This window comes from Sinocyclocheilus anshuiensis, unplaced genomic scaffold (assembly GCF_001515605.1).
Source record: "Sinocyclocheilus anshuiensis isolate Anshui unplaced genomic scaffold, SAMN03320099.WGS_v1.1 scaffold330, whole genome shotgun sequence".
NCBI classification, from domain to species: domain Eukaryota; kingdom Metazoa; phylum Chordata; class Actinopteri; order Cypriniformes; family Cyprinidae; genus Sinocyclocheilus; species Sinocyclocheilus anshuiensis.
Genome location: NW_015547689.1, coordinates 2928771 through 2936581, shown reverse-complemented (window position 1 = coordinate 2936581; position 7811 = coordinate 2928771).

The window sequence follows — 7811 nt, the reverse complement described above, 5'->3', positions numbered from 1 at the left end:
TTAAAAGCTGCTTGTGATGGGCTTTTGTTCATCATGTGACTTTCTCATTACCACCTGCATTTGGTGGTTATCAGTGTATTACAAAGGTACAAAACAGATTTCAGTACTTCAATAGGTTGGTATATTAACATTATATCAGTTAATGAAATTATGGTATTTAACTGTAAATTTAAGTTAAAACCGTAAAACCTAAAATGTTGCCACCGTATTTTTTACAGTAAAATTCCGGCAACCACAGCTGCCGTTTTTTTACCGTAAATTTTACGGAATTTTTTTTACAGTGTAGCAACCTCATGGTAACGTAGTGAATATCACTCAGAACACCTTAGCAACCAGGAACAACAACCAAGCATGATGGCAATGAGTTTTGCACAGGTATACACCAAGTTTCAAAATCATTTTCTTCTGAAAATGAAAAAAAAAAAATGCTGCCTTTTCCTTAACACTGACTATTGCAGCATAACTTGGAACCAAACAAGAAGCTGGAAAACTGTTTTATTTGAGTCAGAGCATACCTGATTGATTATGCGTAAATTAATGAATAAACTTTACATGTTGGACAAGTTCTGCCTCTAACATGTGGCCTGGTTTACACAGACAAACTATAGCAAATGTTTGGTTACGATGATGATGATGACAACAGCGCCAGCCGGTCTGATTCAAATTTGTTTAGTCAATATCGTAGAGACGTTAGACTGTCTGGAAGGCTGACATGCTTCTGCACACACACACGCATTCAAGTGCCTCTACATTTCCATATTACAACACCGGCAATGATTACAGAATCCTTACTCAACCTTTTCTTCCACCCACGGCAAATATTAATCATTTTCTCACATGCAGTTAATAGGGTTGTTTACTGGAAATGATCTTTAAGACTCATTGATATATCGGTGATGAAGCATCAAGGTTTTGTTTAATTCCTTCTGTTTGTGTTTTATTTAAGACGTGTGCTGCACTCGTTCAATTGAAGGTCAAGAATCAATAGTAAGGTGCGTAGCTGTGATTGTTCATGCGAGGGTGTGTTTGGTCGGTTCAGAAAATACTGCTTTCTGACTTGCTGGCAGCTGCATCATGTGTTATGACATAAGGACGGACTTAAAAGTGTGAGCTGTCTCATTTATCTTACTCTTTTTCAGTCTTTGCTCTTGCTCTGTCACTTTGATATAGTGTGCATCATATCTGCTTTGTTCAGTGCAACTTACAAATAGTTTGTTGAAGAACTTTTTAGTGGTGCTTGCCTGCGCAAAACTTGCCTGGGAATTTTCTTTTGACAATATCAGACACCTAAAGTCGTTCTTTATGATAATGACACACGGGCAGGATCATCTGTCTTTCATGTGGCTCACCTCCCACATTTCCTCTCATCACTTCTTCTATCTCTGTCAGACGGGTTGCAGGATGGAAATGCCTCTTGGCTGACAGAGTCTCCACATCAGACAGAGTCATAGTGAGGAAGACTGTAAAATCCAGACCCTGCGGTCTGATCAGGAAGGTCCCTACATATGTAAACCTCATTTACTCCTGTTTTACAGCCAAAAAATATAAATAGATAAAGAATACTAAGCTTCTAATTAGTGGTGCTTGCTACAATGAAAATTAAATCTGACAATGTAATGATCTGTGGATTCAGTGCTTAAATCATAGTGTTACATCATGTTTCTTCATTTAATTCAGATGTAAATATATTTCACATGCATTCATTGAGGCTAGACTGTGGATGAGTTAACAAAAGTTAAATAAATTTACACCATATGTATACTTTGGGAATAAATATATATGTGTATGTGTGTGTGTGTGTGTGTACTTGTTTATTGGGGACCAAGGGGACCAAATGTCCCCACAAGGATAGTAATACCAGTAAATTTTGACCTTTTGGGGACATCCCCATGAGGTTGTGTGAGGGCAGGGAGGGGGACTCTCTGACTCACTCCTGACTCATACCCCCCTCCCCAGGGCATCACGGGAGGAAGCTCAATTCCCCCTTCCTAACAAACAACCATACACACTCACACAAGTAGAGATAAGATATAACACAGAACATGAATGATCCTATGGGAAGCAATGCACTATATTGGGGGAAAATACACATCTGCTAATCAAACATATTTAAACATGCTAATGCATCCGAACACACATACACGTGCAACACACCCTGATAAGAATTCCAGCAACATAGTATGTTATAAATGGGGAATCCCTATTGGCAAAGACACAATCAGGTGACCAGCTACCATGGCAACAACCGCCTGCTGCCTGTCTCTGAGGAGCTTAAAGAGTGTAGGAGACTCATTTCCAGATCCGATGCGCTGTCAAAGATGAGAGAGGACTCCCCACTGAAATCAGCATGAATGAAAGACATATCATCATCCAAACACTTGAACGACCAAACTAGCATCTGATTTTGATCAGTTCAGGTGCTCTTAAAACTAAGTGCTAATTTAATGCTGTTTCCATTTGCATAAAATCAACCAAATCCTGAGTTTATGTGTCTCAGTTAGGAATGTCACATTAATGAGATCGACTACATATATAAAAAAAATTTGACTGCAAAAATGTAATTATGCCTTTTGACCTGTATGCAAATTTTTACTATTAGGGGTCGGAGAAATTCAAGTTAGTATAGTACTATCACACTTACAAATGATGAACAAAACACAGGCATTGAGATGTGTTTTTCAAAGCTGAATTACTTTTAACCTGACACAGCTTCTTAAAAGACAGTGCTCATGGTGTGAGATGCTGAAAAACAATAACATGTGACATAACCAGCAATTTTAAAAAAAAATCACATGTGGAAAGAACTTTGTGAATACTGCCAAATTCTACCCTATGATTACAAATAAATAAAATAAATAAATAAATATTAAATAATTTTGTCTGCCACAATTAAGTTTTCAAATTATCTTCATTTGGGAGCTCTTCTCAGCAACAATTTACATATGATTAATGAAAATTTAACCACTCTTAGACCATCCAAGATGTAGATGATTTATTACAAACATGTAACTTTTCACTTCCCAAGATGTTAATTGATGGACTGGAGTCGTGTGGATTACTTGTGGATTATTGTGATGTTTTTATCAGCTGTTTGGACTCTCATTCTGATGGCACCCATTCACTGCAGAGGATCCATGTGCACTTTGGATGGGTTAAATGCAGAGCACTAATTCCAAGTATGGGTCACCATACTTGGCCACATGTCACGTCAAAACAAAAACAAAACAAAAAAACTAAACAAAAAAAATACACCAGCAAGTCCACCTCTGAATGGCTGAAGAAAAACAAAATGAAGACTTTGGAGTGGCCTAGTCAAAGTCCTGACTTGAATCCTATTGAGATGCTGTGGCATGACCTTAAAAAGGCGGTTCATGCTCGAAAACCCTCCAATGTGGCTGAATTACAACAATTCTGCATAGATGAGTGGACCAAAATTCCTCCACAGCGCTGTAACAGACTCATTGCAAGTTATCGCAAACGCTTGATTGCAGTTGTTGCTGCTAAGGGTGGCCCAACCAGTTATTAGGTTTAGGGGGCAAACACTTTTTCACACAGGGCCATGTAGTTTTGGATTTTGTCTTCCCTTAATAATAAAAACCTTCATTTAAAAACTGCATGTTGTGTTTACTTGTGTTATCTTTTACTAATATTTAAATTTGTTTGATGATCTGAAACATTCAAGTGTGACAAACATGCAAAAAAAATAAGAAATCAACATTTTTTCACACCACTGATCCATTGGTGAGCAAGTGATATAATGCAAAATTTCTCTAAATTTATTCTGATTAAGAAACAAACTCATCTACATCTTGGATGGCCTATGGGTAAGTAAATTAAAATGTTTGGGTGAACTATTCCTTTAATGGGCATATTGTGCAAAATACTTAAATAATAAAATTTTTAACTCTATGGACAGTCGGTCCTAGTACAAAAACATTTATCTTTTTTATGTTAAAGCAATATTAGTAGACCTTCATTTCACCTCTGCACATACTGCATAAAATGACAACATAATTTCATCTGGGCTATAAATGAAACCGCCATGTTCTAAAGTGCATTAACCGTTAACGCAGCCTTGCAACTCCGGATAGATCTGAACAGATCTGTAAAAGCCGCTCTCCATCATGGGAGAGGAAAGTGTCAATCAAGGGCTGAGGAAAGTAATTCATGAGTGTATGAGTCAGACAGTTTCTAAAAAAAGAACCACCTGAATCAGTAAAGCCACTTTTCTGAAACTAAAATCCCAAAGTTGCATTTCAAAGAAATCAGAGCTTCAGAGTTTGATGGGAGACTTAAAGGCAGGTGTCCTTAAACCAGGCCTGCTTTTGGTAATTGCTTGTCGAGTGACACAGGATATTCAACTCGACAGACTTTCAGGCTGACTGGAAAGAACAGCAGAAAGCTTTCTAGAGTGTGTTAAATGAGTGTAAATAGTGTATGTGTGGAAGTCTATATCACAACACAGCAACAGATAACATCTGCTCCACAGCTGAAAACGGACCACCAGAGGAAACAAATTAGTTTCTGACTTACTCAGATGGTGTAATTATTTCACTGATGCTTAGACTAAAAGACTAAATCTCCCACATGTGAAGGGTAAATAATCTTGAAAGTAATATTTCATTCATTAAGTTCCCTAATGATGCTGTTCTGACAATACAGCGTGATATTTGATGATTCATACAATAATGAACACGGCATTAGCGATGCACAGTTATTTAATCAAACATCTGCTATCGCTGCAGTCCGAATGCAATTTTCGCCTCAGACACACACAGCTAAGGAAAAAAAGTGATGTCCAGGAGGGTGAGTCACCATACTCAGTATGATTTAAAGCCCATGTTCATGTCACATGACCCTCCACTGCCTCTATCTGCCAGAGCTCATAATCTACAGTGTACATGAGAAGCATGTAAATGATGGAGTGAATCATCCAATATTTGGATTTTATTATCAAACTACACAGTGAGTGCTGCTCACTTTAAGGAGAATGGTGAACATTACTTCCAGTTGTCCTTGTTCCACAGGTCGCTATCACCATGGCAACCATGTACTGTTGCTCAAACCTTTAAAATCAAGGTCATATTGAGGTTTCTAGACCAGCCACTGATAAGATTGACGGCAATGAAAACAGGCTCATTTGGTAAATCCAACAAACTTGGGTTGTTCTTCTTGTTCAGAGAAAAATCACAAACCACCAAGTTATGAATGTTATGATTTCATGACATGATCCACACCAGATATCAGTCAAGTAACTTGTGACACCCATATTCGGAAACTATCCATGACTAAAAGACCAGATGACCAGAGTAAGAGAGTGAGAGAAAGATACCTAATGAATAAGTCTATTTCTGAAACGCATTATCCTCTGTGGATGGTAAAAACCTGTGCCTTGTCCTGGAAGAACATAGTCACTCTAAATTCAACACATCTCAAAAAGCTTCAAACCACTTACAGCTCTTATCACAGAGGCAGTACCTGAGGGACCCGAGACTTAATTGCTCTGTTCAGATGCTTCCGGAAGTTTAAAAGCAACACATTTCCTGCCTTAAGTGGCCATTTCTCTGAAGATCTGGTGCATAACCAGTAGGGTTGTGCGTCAATTTGGCATGCCTTTAAAAGTCCAATACCGTTTCTAAATTTAAACACAATATGAATGATTGCAGATGCAGAATTGTAATTTAAATTCAAGGAAAAAACTTAATTTTAAATATATATATATAAAATTTCAAATTATTTATATATATTGTCTGTATTTAAACAGCCAAATAAATAGAATGTATAAACCACTCTTCTTTCTCTATATTAGCAGATAGATGAGAGTTTGTTTAGCCATGGGGGTGTTCTTTCTATCTCCTAACTGAACTGTGGTCTCTGATCTGTCAATGCCAGCTGGATGAACCTGTCACAGCTCATGTTGCTGAAACAGGGACTGCCTTCCCGCTCATCATGTCCTCCACACACTGTCCCAGCATGCCCTGCAGCACCTGACTCTATCTATGTGCTTTCACAGAGACGACATACATTGAACTCTGACAGCACACCAGTGTTACAAAAAACATCAGAAGGAACCTTATTCTCCTTATTGGGATAGTTCACTCAGAAATGAAAATATTGTGTCATCATTTCCTCACCACTCATTTACAGTTGCCAAACTTTATTCAGTGTTATTTTTGTATGATTGATATACACTGTTCTAGTTTTTGTTAATATTTTGAATTCAATTTTATGTTGTTGTGTCATAAATGTGTCATGTCATTTTTAAATATATTTAAAAAAATATGTCTCTATATATTTTTTTATCATTTTTATTCATTGGTTTTAGTTTATTTAGATTATTTTACTTAAACTACATTAAAATGAGAAATGTTGCTTGCCAACTAGCTCAAAAAAAGTAAGTTCAAGTTTTTTGTGTTTTATTTCAGTTAATGTTTATTTTATTACAAGTAATGAAAATATTTTTATGGTTCTATTTTTGAGGGAACATATGTTGTTGAGCTCCAAAAAGGATAAAAAAAAACTTGATAAAAGCATCATAAAAATAGTCTATATGACTTGTATGCTATATTCCAAAAGTCATCTGGTGAGCAAATTATGACATTTTTTTTTTTTGTTGAACTATTCATTTAAAAAACATACATGATAGCAGTCAATAAATAAATTGTTTGGCTCTTGGGATAAACTGCAGTACATTTCGCCATTTAGGCTATACTGCTATATGGATCATTATAACATTACAGACCCATTTTCTCTCTCTCTCTCTCTCTCTCTCTCTCACTCTCACTCTCACTCTCACTCTCACTCTCTCTCTCACTCTCTCTCTCACTCACTCTCTCTCACACTCTCTCTCACTGGATGGATGGACTGAGGTGCTACCACTGGCTGATCTGTTCAGCGTCACATTTATTTTCATCTTAATGTAGACACCAGCCCTTAGCCCAACTACACGCTGTCACTGAATATGAGGCCATGCCAGCCATGATTAGAGTTAGAGATTTGAGACAACACGTCATTTGCTGATGAGGTCAGCACTAGCACGTGAACGGACAGGCAGAGAGTCCAGAAGAACAATGACGTGTCATTCGTCGCCTCATGCTTCAGGGGGCCCTGTAACCCTTGTGTCCTCAAACAAGCCCCTGGCACTGTCTGCTATGGGACACCTTACTGTCACGCAGCCCATACACAGAGACACAGTTGCTGATTTTGTACCAAGGGGGACAAGGCTGACTCAGAGGTGTGTGTTTTTTTTTCATGTGAACATCAGGATGTGAACATGTGACATTTATACACATACAAGTGTCAAGCTATCTATTGAAACTTTGTTTAATATGTTAAATTCTGTAAAATGGGAGCTTAAAAACATTTAGATTTAGATTAATACCAGATTAAAATACAAGTAATTATTCTAACACCACAGACATTAACTTATGGGACAAAGTTTTTCTTAAAATATAATATGCATGTTTTAAAAAAAAAAATGTGCATGTTAAATAAAATCTATATTTACAATATCACCACTTTATTTGTGTTACAATGTTACATTGTTGCAATTACATACTAGGATACTGTTTTGATACCTCCTTACTGAAAGCTTTCTCAAATATGTATTTTTAAACAATAGTGTAACCTCTAACAGTGCACAAATTGTTTTTACCTTACAGAATACAAATATGCAAACATTTAATCATTTATTGGTATTTAAAGTTTATTTCAACAGTTGCAAATTAGAGGGACACCATTTGTGACCCTGGACCACAAAACCAGTCTTAAGTCGCTGGGGTATATTTGTAGCAATAGCCAAAAATACATTG